General features: G+C 37.1%; 1 protein-coding gene across 5 annotated transcripts in view; it reads right to left on the bottom strand.

Moving 5' to 3' along the window:
- Nucleotides 1-16,805, bottom strand: part of SIPA1L2 (signal induced proliferation associated 1 like 2) — a 148,105-nt gene that overhangs the window by 108,754 nt on the left and 22,546 nt on the right. For all 5 annotated transcript variants that reach the window (XR_009746565.1, XM_061471267.1, XM_061471269.1 and 2 more), the window contains exon 2: nt 10,160-10,229. The gene's annotated coding sequence lies outside the window, so the exon portion shown is untranslated. The remainder of the gene's footprint in view (nt 1-10,159; nt 10,230-16,805) is intronic.

Below are 16,805 nucleotides of genomic sequence, written 5' to 3'. Positions count from 1 at the left end.
TAAGACTATTATTTCTGACAGGGCTCCACACAAAGGTGTATACCTCACGTGAACCGGAACAAGTCCTTATGTCCATACAGAGTATTTGATTATGTTTCTACAAGATCTTTCTAAGATAGCTGCCTTTATTCAATCTCATTTTAAAACTAACTTTTAAGTTTTAATCTCCTTGAACTAAAAGGAAGATTTCAATTTTTTCTGGATGATAACTTTGAAAGTTCAGAAACTAACTGTATCTCTGCAACAAGCTACTAAACATACCCTGCAACATAGCAGCACTAAAATACTCCCCAAGTTTTCAATTTTTGCTTCAGAAATAGTCACAGGTATAACTTTGCTAGGCCCTATACTTTCTGTAGACTTGCAGCTGTTCTACTGGCAACTGTCATGCTGTTCCTCTGTCATGAATGTATCTGGTTTCAAACTGTGCTTTAGTTCACTTTTGTCAAACCAGGAAACCTGAAGCTTCCAACAATGAAATAATTGCTTCAGTATATGTTCTAGAAACTATGCACACGACACCTCAAAGCAAGCCAAATACACCTAACACAATGGAGAATTCTGTTTTAGTTTCCTGTGTGACCTTAGTAACAAACATACAAAAAAGGCAAAAAGAAAATAAACATAGAGGTTCAAGACAAAAGAATCTTATTTAATAAAACACACTTGTCAACATAATTCCAGTATGCAGTCTGCCAATTTTTATTGACATTTTCACAGTTACTTCCTAAAAGAGACACTCCGCTACCCCCAGCCAAAAGGAAAAAAAAAACTTAACATTAAATAATAGCTTTCAATTTAACTTTGTAGTTAGATCAATTCTTTACCTTGATACAAAATGTCAATCCCAACAGCTCATTATAGTAGTAATAAACCTATGACACAAGAAGTTTCTTCTCTACCTCATGCAGTGACACCACACTGTAGTAACTTCAAAATCAATCGTGGTCAAATACGCTAACCTGTTTGAGAAGAAGTATTTCGAACACTTATTTCTATTGTGTAGTGTAAGAACACTGTTTCAAAGTCAAAGTATATCAAATGCAAAGTAAGAGAGCCCCAGGATTACCTTACTAAGTCTAAAAGTACCATAAATGCTGGCTGCCCTGGAGATCAAGTTAGCTGAAATGCATACAGCTGTCATATAACCCACACTCCTCCTCCTCCTCAGACAAAGCTACCAACTGCCAAACGTAATCTATTAATTAGCATATGTAAAGCAAAAGGGCTAGACCATGACATCAGTTTATCTGCTCCTTAGAAAACACTTTTGAATTGAACCTGCTGCCCACTCTGCCCTTCAAAACTCTAAAAAAATCTTGCCAAAGAGGAAAAAACAGAAGACGCAAAGAAATCGATTTACAGGTGTATTCTGAATTGCTAAAATAAGTAGGAAATATTTCTATTTATTCTTTTCTTACAAAAAAAAAAAAAAGTAACACCAAGAGAATTTAAAAAAAAACCAAAAAAAGAAGAAAAAAAAAAACAACCAAACCCACACACACACAAAAACGAAACCAAAAAAAACCCTCCAACCTACTTTAGGGAAAGATGAAAGCAGTCAAAAAACAAAGTCACATTCTTTGTATCTTGCTTTTAAACATGATGTGATAGGAACATTCATCACTAAGTAAGAGAAATTAAGTGAATTCTGTGAATGCTGCTTTGCAGCCAACTGAAAAATAAAGACAGGCAAAGTAGAAATAGGCAGTCTATATCTAATCTGTCAGTCACCCAAACATAATTAGCTGTTATCATCATTAACAATAATGAAGATCACTTTTCTACAATCTCCAAGAGACAAATGACAAAAGGAAGGATGTCACATACAGAAACGGCTGAACCTCTCCTTTCTTTGAAGGAGACAGTATATATGCTTAACAAAAAGCACAAGAAATGGAAGCATGTGTTCTTGCTCCTATTAGAAATAACTGCTTTGAAAAATGTTTACGAATTTAGTTTATATTTTTGAGAAAACTTTGTTCCTGCAGAGGACTTTGATCCTCAGCATTTGCCGGCATGTAGCCCTGCCCTTCCTGAAGCTGTCCAGAGCAGTTAATGTCACTGGTCTTACAAGATGACAGAGAAATCTCAAGACGTTTGCAGAATAAAATCTTCCTGTTTATTTTTTTAAAGCATGATTCCTTTCCATCCATATCACTTTTTCCCATTTGCAATAAGATGAAACAAAATAACTGTATACAATAGGAAACTAGATGAAGTGGAGGATCTGGGAAAATTCTGTACTCCTTCCCCTCCTCAGGCTGCAATGCATGACGCAGTACACACTCCATTCGTAAGGAGGAATTTGGCAGGGCAGCAAACCAGGTTACTAGGCTAAATGACAAAAGTGAGATGGCAAGATGAAAAAAAACCTGCAAAAAGTCTAACAGCTAAAAGCTACAAAGTATTGTTCATAGCAAATTAATGACTTTTTAGAGGAAGAACAAATAGAGTACTTGTGTGATTTCTAATTTTGAAACTAGATGCTTCCTCACCTCCTGCCCTCTTTACTCCCCCCCATCTTCACAAATGGACAGGGCTCAGAGTGTGCTGGGTTAATAACCAGACCAGGTCAGCCTGCAAGAGATTATTTTAAGCTGGCTACATTTTTTAGATAGGATTGGATGTGACAGGCAACCCAAGAGAAGACCAAATATAACAAGAGGTCATCCGTATCATATTATAGATATTTTAAGACTAAAATTCACTGAAAACAAAAACTTAGACATTCCATAGACAGGATAAAAATATTACAGCACAGCCAGTCTCACGTAATTCAAAGCACTGATAGTTCTCTTTCAGATGATCTGGTCTGACCCTGAAAAAATGCTTCTAAAACCTCATTAAGCCTTTACCACCACCACCCCCTAATGAACTGTTCTTGAAAAAAATTTTTACGTCTATTACCATGCTCCATGAGCTAACTAACCAAGAAATTAACAACCTGAGCATTTTCCCTACAACTTGATTAAAAGAGAGCTGCACGTGACCTTCACTTAATCTTTTTAATTCATAGAATTTATCACTATGTTCTAGCTTTTTACTGCTTGGAAAACACACATCGGTTTCTCACCTTTTCCTATAAATTTTCTGAGTCACACAGAATCACTAAATATCTAAGGTTGGAAGGGACTGCTGGAGATTATCTAGCCCAGCTTTCCTGCTCAAGTTGAGCCAGACAGATTGGCTGCTCTTGGCCATATCCAGTCAGGTTTTAAATATCTTCAAGGACGGAGAATCCACCTTTCCTGAAAGCCTGCTCCCTGTTTAACAACCCTCACAGTAGAAGTCTTTTCATATGTTCAGATGGAATTCCATGTATTTCAGTTTTATGCCCATTGCCCCTTGTCCTGTTACTGAGAACCACTGAAAAGAACCTGGTTCCATCCTCTTTACACCCTCCTGAAGTATTTATACATTGATGAGATCCCCTGAGACTTCTCTGGGCCAGACAGCCCCAGCTCACTTCGTATGAGAGATACTCTGGTTCCTTAACCTTCTTTGTGACCTGCACTGGGTGTTCTTCAGTATGTCCCTCTCTTTCTTGTACTGGGAAACCCAGAACTGGACAATTGCAAGCATGCTCAATGGCAAGACCACTTCCTCCACGCAGTCTGGCAACACTCTTTATCATGCACACCATTAGCCACCTTTACCACAAAGACACATTGCTTGTTCAACTTGCTGCCCACCCAGATCTCCAGATCATTTTCTGCAGTGCTACTTTCCAGACAGTTCACCTCCAGTACGTGCTGGTTCATGGGTTATTTCTCCCCAGCTGTAGGACTTGGCAATTTCCTTTATCGAACTCAGGAGGTTCTTCTCTGCTCATTTCACTGGCCTGCCAAGCTCCTTCTGGATGGCAGCCTGACCCTCTGGGATATCACATACTTCTCCCAGTTTTGTACAACTAGCAAACTTGTTGAGGGCGCACACAGTCCCATCATCTGGATCACTAACGAAGACAACGAATGGTATTGAACCAAGTGTTGGCCCCTAGGGTACACTACTAGTAACTGGCTTCCCACTGGACTGATCACCACCCTCCGAGTCTGGCAGTTCAGCCAGTTTTCAGTCTGTCTCACTGTCCATTTATCAAGGCTATCTCCCCTCACTGACCAAGCCAGCCATCTCATATTAGAAGACTATCAAGATGGATTAAGTGGGATTTTCCCTTTGTGAATTCGTGCTCATTACTCCAAGTCATGTTCTTGTCCTTCATGTATCTGGAAATACCTTCCACGATTACTCGATCTGTCACAGCTCTGTCAAGGCTGATCCATCTTTGGTTTCCAAGATTCTTCTTGAACCTTTGCTTTTCTCCAGTCCTCAGAAACCTTTCCAAATTGCCATGACCTCTCAGAGAAAATCAGAAGTGCCCTTGCACTGACATCAGACAACTCCTTCACTATTCATGGGGGCATCCTACCAAGTCCAACTGACTTCTCTATGCTGTTTGTTTAAATATTGCTTAATCTAATCTTCCTCCACTGAGGATCAACCAATCTTGCTTGCTCCACACTTTCTGGGATTCCTGAAGGCCGGTCTTAGCAGTGAAGACCAAGGTGAGAAACATAGCGAGTACTTCAGCCTTTTCTATGTCCTTTGTTGTCAGATCCCCTACCCCATTCATGAGTGGCTTGTATTTTCCTCAGCATCGCTTCTACTGCTTATATACTTGCAGCAGGTTTTTTGTTGCCCTTCACATCATTCACCAGCTTTAATTCCAGACCGGTTCTGGTTCTCCCTGAACCATTTACAATTCTTGTATTCTTTTAGTTTCTCATCTTTCCCATTCTATTGCATGTTCTGTTTCTCCAGTTTTCCCTGAGAAGTCGCTCCTTCACAGATGCATAGCTCTTCTTTCCAGCCTTCCCACTCATCCTGCACAGTTCTGGTACCAACCAAAACCAAGTTCATATGATATGTTTTTGACCCATTCTTTAGTTTATCTTCAAATATTTGCATTAATCATTAATTATTTCAAATACTTCATTAAAGATCTCTTTCTGCTTGAGCCAGAAACACAGGACTTAATTTAAGATAATTTATTGTAATCCTTCACTTTGTATAAAAGAACAATACGCAACTCATTTTACTGAAATAAATTAGATTACATGAATTAAGAGTTCAAGATAGTGTGCATCCTTCCCCTCTCCCTCCCAACAACTTACTTCCAATTATTTTTATTTGGTTATCAGGGAATTCGTTGTTTCTTCTTATATCTTTTTAGTTAGCGCAAGTGGTGCATCTGCCTCTTCCTCAAAGAGAAATTACTGCATTTGCCGAGTATTAGGGAAAGAAGATTTTCCACCAGATTCTCCCAATATTTTGAAATTAGCCATCTCTCTCACTTCTAAGACTCACCACTCTCCGGCTCATGACTCTGGCTCTCCTCTCCTTATACACAACTTGGCAATGCTCCCTCTTTTTTCCCCCATGCCCTCTCCAAATCCACTAGCACAAAACACAAATTAGTAAGCTCTTCCATTTTATTAAGTTGCATGTTAATCCTCTTTGACATCACTGTTGGTGAGCCTCACCAATAATGCATGCCTTCACAAAAGGTCAACTAGTGCTTCTTACTGTTATCTCTGCTATTTAGAGTGATTTGAATGGCTGAGTGTCCCATTACTTTCCAAGCTTCAGTAAGCTAAACGGACAGATCCAGCCAACTAATAAATGTTCCCAGAACCACAGACTTTGTGAAGCACTGTGCAGTGAAACCTAACATGGCACAGGTGGGTTTTTCGGCTGGCTTTCTTTAGGAACCAAAATAGCCCCTTGCCTGAAGTGAAAGTCCTGCTAGATTTATGACAGGGAGGAATCAGACTGAGAAGCCCCGCTCTGCAGATTTTTATGATCTTACAAAAACAACCAACCTATGGCATTAATAGTATTTTGTACTACATGATCTAATAACTTTTTAACAAAACATTGGATCACTTACCCATGACCTTTCCACCCAGGTGACAGCTGAAAGAATTACTATGACTATGAACCACTTCACAACTCAAGAATATAGTACACCATGCCTTGAAAAATAAAGCAGCTCAATATTTTATTTATACCCAAGTATATTTTAATTCTTTTCACAGAAGAAATATAAGGGTAACAATCTGGAGCTTGAAAAGGGATGTTTGAGAAATCAGACATCATACAGAATTACTGAATACATTACATCACTATTGACAAAAATGGTATGTGCCTATCTGCATTTCTAGCTAGTTATTTTTCACTGACTGGTTTGAGCTAAAATTCCACCACCATACCCTCATCACATCGGCAGTGCTGTACTCTGGGTTCCCGAGTACAAGACAGACAAGGAATTACTGGAGCAAATTCAGCAAAGTGCCACTAGAATGGTTAAGATCAGAGCATCTTTTCCACAAGGAAAGGACAATAACTGAACTTGGCCCTGGCCAATCTTCTCTTGCTGACTATCCTTAAGCAGGGAGGTTGGAGTTCATGATCTCCAGAGGTGCCTGCCCACCTCAGCAATTCTGTGATTTGTCTAATACAGTTCATCTTCTGAAAGCAATTTCCTTAGTACCAAATACATACCATGTTTTCCATGAAAAAGTTGTATCACAATATACATGCATTACTGGATCAAATTTACTGCTATATATTCTTTTCTTGCATTAGTTTCTGAAAATACTGTATGTTTATGCACAAACTACATAGTTATTATACAGGGGTAGATAGAACAATCAACACAAACTCTCAATAGTTAGCTTTTCATTAATGCGCAGAAATACCTAATATTTTAGAAGCAGGTCCTTTTCCAGGTCACAAATATACCACCAAAATATCAAACTTAAAGATAAGTTGTCCCATGTATGTATGTGCCTATACAATAACTATTGGAAATGTGGAAGGAAGAGTGATTCAGGAGCTAGTTGTTCAGTTTATCAGTAGTTAAAAGTGAAGAGGGGTGGACTTATTTTTACCTTTTGTTAAAAATAAAATTAAGTTCTTACAGTCTACAAAATACTCTAGGCTTATACATTTTAAAATTAGGGTTACCAAAACTGCTAATCAGTACCAGTGCTGCCATAACTGTAAGCTATACATTATTTTGGTATAAGTGTTTTAGCAGAATATATGGAACAAAAGCAAACCAAAAATAATTAACCATGTGTTTTTAGTTCATGGATGAGCAAACCAATAGTTTGCTAGTTTCTTCTCCCATCTGTAAACAGCAATATTCCTCATGATACAAACTTCACAAATTACAAAATAAAAAGAATGCACCTCATTAATATATCAGCACATGCTAGACATCTGCAATCCTCATTCTTTTTGCAGCACCATTATATTACAAGCCCTATTTCTCTGAGCCACAGAAAGAGAGCAAAAGATGATTACAAATCCTATTTTTCAGTTTCTTCCAGATTTCTTTAAACAGCTACTATGCCTTGGCTAACCATACAGCCAAAACACAAAGCAATGCAATAACAGAAGTGGTTCTCATACAATACTAGACTATCACTGTTAAGTTCCCATTTACTACATAATTAGCATTATTCAAATGCAGATCTTATCAACAACACATAATCCTAATTATGTTGCAATACTGTCCTCTCAGCCTATTTCTGAAGCAAAACAGTTTATATGAAAAGTAGTAGGTAAGATTTCCCAAGCTATGTTCTAAACTGCCATTAATATAGCAGAGCTCCATCAGGCTCAGTAACACAGGAGTCTGGTGATCTCAGTTCATATTACAGAACATACCATTTATTGAAAAATGTAGACTTAGATGAGACAGGGAAAGAAACTATTAAGTTGATGGGAGCAAAGGCAGCCACTTAAAACCTGATAAACAGTAGCATGTAGCTATTAAGCATCCACCTAGTTTCACTGCTGCAGTAGTGCACAGAGGGGCTCAGGTGGCTGGACAGAAAGTTCAATTTTGTTTCTTGCATTAAAGTATAAGCCAGCCATGCCAAACCACTGGCAAGGAAGGTCAATTGTTCAGACCCTCCTAAATCTATTATCCTTCTATTAAACTGACAAACCTGTACAATCCAAAAGCAGTTATCTTAATTCATACAAATCTCTGAATGCATAATAAATGTGGGGTTTTTTTTTTCTTTCTTTAATCAAATCCTCTTTCAGCATTTTTTTTTTTTCTCCTGGAAACAAAACTAGTTGGAAAGAAAAGTTCTTACTGGTGTCATCAACGTGACATGGACAAAAAACTGCTACACTGGAAAAATAAAAAGTACAAACTGCATTGTATGTAGAGTATTATAAAGCAGAAATTATCTTCAAGCCTGCATTTGGAACATCTGAGATAGTATGGAATGACAGCCCTATCCTGTATCTTCAACAGCCAGGGATACTTCACATGCAGCTGTTTGTTAGAAATGCTACCCTCTCCCTACTCTATCTCCCATGTTCAGCTGGCCTCTAGTTAGGTAGCTCTATGCTGCAGGTGGCTCTCAATGGGAGGCACTGCATGACTATACCTGGCTCAGTGAGAACAAAATCTATTGCCTCACACTAGATGCAGCCTAGTCAGAAAAGCTGGCCACCACCATGGACATCAGATGCTTGAACAGCAGCTTTTACAAGCTTAGTTTGCCTCCTAGGCAAACATAGCTTAGTGTCGAATTTATAAACAAAGGATTTGGGGACAGTTCCATTAAAAGTAACAACAAAAAGAGAACTAAATATATTCTAGTTTTATTTTCCTGCCCCCAAATAGGTGTATATCAGAAAAAAAAAAACATATAATTTTTGTCAGAAAACAGAAGTTTCTAACCAGCTTCAATAATGATCTTTTCCATTATTCCTATGTTAAAGATCACACAGTAGTGAAGCACTGTGTTTACGTCAGAAGTATTCTGCTTGAAAAGATTGGAAACTAAGAGATTAGGATGAATACAATAAGAACATGAAGTGTAACTTATTTATTTTTTTAATAATGATATACATTTATTGTCTGTTAATATAAATCTTATCTACTCTTAAAAAACCCAACATTTCAGTTGTGATAATCACGAAAAATGCCAAATTTGACTAGTTTCTCAGAATATGAATTTATTTTCTTATGTATAGACGTATATAATACCTTCTTTTTGTGCTTTGTGCAAAAATATAAAAAGACAAAAGAGAAAAAGCAACTACTACAAAAATTAGCAGCCTACCTAAAACGTCTTTGTGTCTGCTTTTAACCCAATTTGATTTCACATGGATCATATCCTAATAATATTAATCTAGGAAGAAAGGAGGTAGAAGGGACTCAGCTTCCAATCTGCCTCCAAATCTGCCCATTACATACAAAGAAGGAACATGAGTACAACAGTTTTTCCTATCATACCCACTGAAGGGTAACTTCAGTGGTAACAGTTAAGTGGAAAAATTTGGAGAGCTTCTCTTAAAAGTTTTCAGCATTTTATTTTCCTACTTTCTCCTACAGCAGCTGCAAAATTGTGAAATCCCTGCACTGTGCTGCAGGGAACATGTCTTCATCAAATGACAGATTATGTTAAGTCAAAACGAAGTATTTTTAAACCTGAGCCATACAACAGAACTATAAAGCAATCTAGTTGAACTAGATCAAGAAGTTTGCAGAGTTAGGAGCTATAGGAAGATAACCGCGCCTCTTAATTCCTGTTGCAGAAAAGATCAAGATGTCAGGATTTTGGGCAAGTGTAGGCTCAGCATTTTCTACAAGCAGCCTAACCAGGCCTTACAAAGGACATTCTTTCAGTGTATTATGCTATTTCTGGCCATACTAGCTCTTTTCCAGAGGAAGACTAAGCAAAGAATTTCCAAATCATCAAAATTATGATTTTATTTTGGTCTTATCCAATGCATTAAGGAATGCAATCATCCTTGTGTATAACAGCAGCTGTATAATAAGTATTGCCTCAAAGTGATTGTACCATACTCTTCAATATTAATGAGAGGCAATCTGCCAAGTTACAGGTCGAAAAAAAAGACTGAACTTCACTTGTATGCCAAGCCATATAAATGATTCTCTTATGGGTTTGTTAAGATGCTTTAGAGATCCCAAAGAAATTCAGCTGGCGAGATGTCAAACATCAAGAAAGACAGTAGCACAGCTGCCATTTTATTTAAAAGGTAGGATTATGCTACAAATAGACTAAAAATATATTTGTTACTGGTCAGAAAATATTCTTACCTTTGGCTAGAAGGATTCCCAATGGATGCCAACGAGTCACTTTTTTCTGATATCAGTAAAATGGAGATACCTGCAAGTCAAATAAGAAAGATTTTTATCTTAAGTCTGAAATGAATGCTTGTGTAAAATGATAATCTACTAATTTATACATATAAAAATATCAAGAACAACTCAATGGCTTTAAAATTGCATACACTTTCAGTATAGTGTAACACATATCACACATGCATGTGTTGCAACAGAGAATTTAAAGTTGTCTGTGTAAGTTCCTGACAATAACTGGAAAATGCCTTTGCTGGGGAAGAGGTCATGAACCAGTAGCTGCTGAACCAGACTATTTCATTATGGCTCTGCTTCAAAGGTCATGATAAAGGGTCCACAGCTATTCCTAGAACCATATTATAAAAAACAAGTAGCTGAACAATATTTTCAATCATAAGAATGGGAAAAAAAAAAAATCACAAAGTACCATAAAATGTTTTGAGGGAAGACAGTAGTCAGTCAGTTCATAAAAAAAGTTTAGAAACAGTCTATGAGAATTTATGGGATGACTTCCAGCCAATACAATATCTAACACTGCAAACTTTACATTTGACATTTTCACATTTACTTCTGAAGGTAGTAAAAGTATATGTAAAGTAAAAATATTTTATAGAGATCTGTCTGATCAACATACAGAGGTATAAACCATAAATCTATCATGTACTAGTAAGAGGATTTAGCTTTCTATTTTATATCTGTGCTAACACAGTTTCAAAGGGGGTTCATTTTAGCATGACCTCAGATAGTAAAATTTGGCTTGAAAAAACACAATGTTACATTCATATTGAAAGAAAGGAAAAAGAAAACACACACAGCAGGAACAGATGTTATTTCCTGTACTAAATCACCACCAGAGGGGTAAAAATAATCATAGTATTTTACAGAATAGTGCATACAATGGAAAAGAACACAAAGCCTCAAAATCCTAAATCAACTGCAAATCTAGGTATTGCAGACACCAGTAACATAAACAAACAAAAAGCCCATACACATGGAATTATCCTCATTTTAGGCCTAGCCAAAACTAGGCAGCTACTTATGTCTACTTTTACCAGTATGCTCACAGTAGTAAAACCTCCTGGTAGTTATAACCTATAGCTTGAGCAAACCCTTTTGCCAGTGCTGCTTTTGCAGAAGAGCTAAAACAAAACTATATCAGTAGTAGTGTCTACCAACATTAGATAACTAATCTGTTTGCCTACAGAAGACACAATTAAAAGCCAGGCTATTAAAAATAAAAATCTCATTCCTAACCTAAAAATTAACATCTGATTAAGATGAATTTCAAACATAAACCTCACTCAAGTAAAAGCTGAAACTAAAAACAGACAAACACTTTTAGTTCATGAAACCTGAAAGAAAGAACTTAAGAACATAGAAACATTAGCCATTAGTCATTGCAGAGGGAGAACCAGAAAAGTAAATATAAGAGAAGAAAGCAATGGCAAAAATGGAAGAGATTTTTTTTTAGAATGGCTATGCAATCTGGTAAATTTTCTAGAAAATGCTTATTTAAATTTTCTCTAAGTAATTTTATGAAAATATTACCATTAGTAGTTGTCTTTCTCAAAAAAAAAAACCAAAAGATGTCTTTGCACATTGCAAATCACTAGAAGAACAAGCTTCAAAATATCTGTCTCAAAGACAAATTTCCAGATTGCCTATTTATGGGAGTAGAAAGTGGAATCAATTGATCCACTGAGTAAAGTAGGATTTAGAGGATTATGTAGCTCTTTTGTGAGGCAGCCAAAGAGGAAAATACCAGGCTTTGGCCACATTTTTTCATTTATTTATTTTTAAGACAACTTTCTTATGCAGAACACTGCATCAGAAAAAAAATATTTAAGAATTTAGAAGAAAAATAGCTTAATGTATTTTTAAAACAATTCACTATTTCACCAGCATTCTAAGAGTTTTCTTCAGAGTACCTTGCCTCTACATTCAAGAAGATCTACAAAGGAAAAAGAAAAAAAAAACAAAACTCAAACCTAAAAGTTTTAAACTCACATAAAATAACAAATTCTGAATCAGGAATCGGGTGTAACTATGCCTTTTTTCTTGAAGTACCTATAGAGGTACTTCAAAATTCATTGTAGCATTAGACATCATTAGACTCCCATGTATAAGGTGGTGATCACATCTGTTTTTCCTGAACATCTCATCTTTTACTATTCCCAGAGTCCTATCTGGATTGCTTTGTTTTCCAGAAGTCGTACATGCATTCCATTTGCTGGTTTGTTAGTCTTTATTTTTTTCTAAATGCCCCCTGGAATTGAAAACTATAGTCTTGCTTCTACAAGGAATGTCACTGAAGATGACAACTTGGCCAATGACAATGCAAAAAAGAGGTCACATTAGAAGATATCTGAAATTCAGGTAGACGTAATTCCTAAGTAGATTAAAAAGGCCAATCCTTATTAGTGCTCCAATTCGGTAAAAGGCCATTCACAACTGTTGCCTGGCATACACTGCACCTCACTTTCAAGTACGAAAACATGAATTTTCTTCATGAATCCTTCGTATTAATTATGTTCAATTTGTTGTTGTTGTTGCTGTTACCATGGGAAAAGCAGAGAGAGAGAATATCATCACCACCAGACACCAAATTTTCTACAGGCAAGGTTTTTTTCTTTACAAAAACGCTTTGGCTATGCATTAGAAACTGATTCCAGAAACAATGGGCAGAAGGACAGTGTCCTAGTCAGGAGAGTGTCGTTTCAAGCCAGCTTCCTACTGCTCTGAAACACTGTACAGATGGTCACTGCAGAGATAATCTCCACAATAAGTCCAGTGTGTCCAGAATATCAACTTGCCACAGTCAATCTACACAGTAAGTCTGACGTACCCTGCACATGCTTAACTCATTATATAGGAGCCATAACTCTGCCAGGATATCTGAGGCACAATAGGAGAACTTCCATGAGAAGGAAGAAGCAGCAGTGATGTCTGAAAGATAAGCCTAACAAATCTACCAGGAACATTTGAGTCAAACTCCCATACATACAAAAAAAAGCTGGATTTACGACCTACTGCATTTGCAAGATGTATAAGCAAACCATTTCTTACATGTGAAATATAAACCTAATAGTTTCCTCATTCAAGAATATTAAGGACAAGAATGCGATTCCATCTGTGATCCCACATATTGAAAAAATATTACATTCAAAATTATACATAGTCCAACAAAAGACATTCTACATAGCATCACAAAGACTAGCTAATGCCTTATTGATTTATTTGGTCTAGATTGTAGGATACCACTGGCATTTGTTTCTTCAAGACTCCAAACTTTTAAGAGAAACTGTATGCTTTTCTCTATACCTAGGCAAAGTCTCATTCATGAATGCAGTAGCTCTTTTGGTAACACTCTACTTAAAATGAAGAAAGAACTGAAAAATACAGAGAGAAAGCAAACAAGCAGACAGACACTACTGGCCCAGAAGAACACAAAATCAAATACAGGCAGCAAAGGAATCATTCCATTTCTTCTGTAAGGACCAAGACAGGGCACATGCTCCATTCACCAAAACATGCCAGAAAACAGACCACTCTCAGTTGCTATTTACATATACACACTCACACACTCCTGTCTTATTTGCCAAATTACACTGAAATACCCAGACATTAGCATTTCTGTGTGAGGAACTGGGAACAGGGGAAAAAACAAAACAAAACCAAAACAAAACTAAACCAAGCCTCAAAAAGCCCACAGGGACCACTACTGTTAAGCCTTTTTGTAGGTAAGCACCACTTTTGAGAATGAAAATGGATTTCAGTACCTATTAAACAATCAAGATTTACCTTTTTAATTTTGATGCTTACAATTGCCTTTTCTCAACATTGAAGTATTAACTACTTGTAATTCATGGAGCAAAAGAAATGACAAAAACTGCTGCAATGAATTTCCCTTTTCAGGCATGACTACAGTAGAAGCACTGCAGATAAAACAGATACAACTAATGTCAAGTAGTATTGTATGCATATTTTTCTGCTACCCTGCTCAGTTTTATTCCAAAGCTATTGTCTGTCCTATCAGCTTACATATACACCTGAGGTTTCAAGAAAGCCACATTAATCTGTAACACAGAATTTAGATACCTAATTAAATCCCTATTCCACAGTTCTTACTGGTGATAAAGGTTCCTGCTGGTGCTACAGAAGATAAATGGAAATCAAACAGCCATTCACAGAAATTAATGTTATGACACAGGTATAACTAAGATAAAATGATTCATACCAATGTTAATAGTTATTATATTTCACAGGTAAAGCAAAACTTCAAAAATACGTACACTCTACATGCATATTTGAAACTATTGGTTTCAAGAAAAATCCAATTATGGTATTTCTCTAGCAAAGACAACTGTACTACAAAAGACAGCCAGATGGAAGACAGATGTGCAAGATTAACTTGAACCAGTAATTAAAAGTATAAGTATCAAAAGTGCCTGTTTTAAGATAAAAGCCGCATTACATAACCTCTCAGGTTTTATTCTGAAGTGTAACCTGTATCCGATCAGGTTTTTACAGTGATCCCAGGTAACGCACACAATCTGGGGCCAAACCAAAGCACTCCGCATCCTAATTCCTGCTTTAATTTCAGCAACTAATGGGGGCATCTGGCACTTCTCAGGGTCAAGACTGAAGTGGTCACATATACTTTACTGTTTATCTCTCCTACAAACACTAAACTCAGTTTAACTCCATATAACTTCCAATATTCCCAACACAATAGGCTGATCACTGTAAAGGCACTTTTCCTTCCTTTCATACAGAAAATATCCTGTAAACAACTTATTTCCCACTCTCTAAGAGACTCCTTTTGTTTACAGGAAGGAAAGGCAACAGAAATCTTGCCATAAAACAGTGAGAGCTAAAAAGTTCTGTTTCACTTCCTACTGCACAGGTGTTTCACACATGAAAGCTATTGTAAGTAAGTCTTCATTCCAGAGAAAAAAACATGCTGCTTCTTTTTGAAACACAGACTGAGAAAAAGAAAATAAGGCTAAGGTAGTAGCAGCACTATGAAACAAAACAAAGATATACAATAAACCATAAACATGATCAACAATGTATTTTTCCCCTTAGCTCTGCATAACAAGAGACAGAAAAACAAGAGAGACAGTATGAAATGTAATAGAAACATAGACTCCAGAAAACAACAGCTATCCCTGATCAGGCTTTCACTTGGTTTGTACTGCATTTTAATACTCTCCAAACTCAGCCTGTCTTTCATTTATCCACATAGTTTTTACTGTAACACATTCAAGGTGGTTTTTCAAGGCCCTGAATGTAAGCTATAGAAGGCAGCATCTTTGCTTTAAAACTCGTAAGATCCCTGGCTTTGGACAATCACAATTCTTGTATACATTGAATTGTGAACTGGGTTTTCCTTCTAAATCCTTAAATTCTTTCTTATTTTTATGCTGCCCAAATAAACATGGACAAATCAATGTTCCAGCCATCTCTGAAGACAAGAAAAAAGAGAATCCTCTCCCTTATTTGACAAGGCTGGTTTGTGTGTTTTAAATACAAATGTTGATTGCAATGTTACAATGTCTATGTAAACCCCAAACTATAATCCCCTCTTTACAGGTTTTTCTTGGACTCTGCATTCTGAAATGCTGTACCAAAGCCACAAGCACAATAAAAATTTACTTGCATTTGTTCATGATGCCTGGCACCTCAGTCTGTACGCTTGCCTGCAAGTTTCAAAAATACTAGCATCCATCATAGTGAGAATTACGTTCATCTGAGATCTGTAATGCTCTATTGCCCAGTGGTGTACAGAAAATTCAAAATCTAAAAGAAGTCAGGCAGATGAGGGCACCAATCATGTAGCGGGATACACATACCATTCACTTCAAAAGGAAATCGAGAATTTTACCACTATCACGTACGATCACAGCACATCTAATCACAAATACTGTCACAATGTAAAATTACATGAAACACAAAAACACTATCACAGAGTTAAATATGCCTCTCTCTGGAAGGGATACCTCAAACACTGTTCCTAGCGCTACCTACCAGTCCCTGTGCATGCAGCAGAGGAGGGATGCCTCCCCTGTGGATGCATTTCCAAGCTGCGCACCTAGAGGAGTATTGCACAGGGAACAGCATTTGTTTACCAGAGCGCACGCTGCCCAAACACCCACCTCATACCTTTCTTAAAGCAACAGTAACCAGCTGGAAGGACTGGGTGGGCCCCGAGACAACTGGAGGGTCATCAGCTAAATCACTACTGTTTCAGTCAAAATGTTTTCAATGAAACATGTCATTAGTTGGAGTTTGTTTAAAGCCGGTTTCCATCTAAGCTGAACTGTTGCGTTAATGTGATCAGTTACCTGGGAAAACAAATTACATCACTGCAGTCTGAATACTTAAAGGCAATTAATTACACAGCAGTACTAATTTGAGAAGCAATATCCCTCAGCTTTTGTCTGCTTAAGTCTCAGATTGACTGCTGAGAAGAATTATTTATGGAACCTGTTAAGTAAGCTGTAACTTTGGATGATCCTTTCTCCAAGAAGGACAATAAAGAGCACTTGCTAAAGACATGCAAGGTGGACAGTGCAATGTAAGCTATTGGTTCACTCCTTAA

Source organism: Pezoporus flaviventris, unplaced genomic scaffold (assembly GCF_033815535.1).
Source record: "Pezoporus flaviventris isolate CSIRO_AGI_PZ_B2104156 unplaced genomic scaffold, CSIRO_AGI_Pfla_v1 ptg000066l, whole genome shotgun sequence".
Taxonomy (NCBI): domain Eukaryota; kingdom Metazoa; phylum Chordata; class Aves; order Psittaciformes; family Psittacidae; genus Pezoporus; species Pezoporus flaviventris.
Note: the sequence above shows the minus strand (reverse complement) of the source record. Positions and strands in the feature narration are given on the sequence as shown.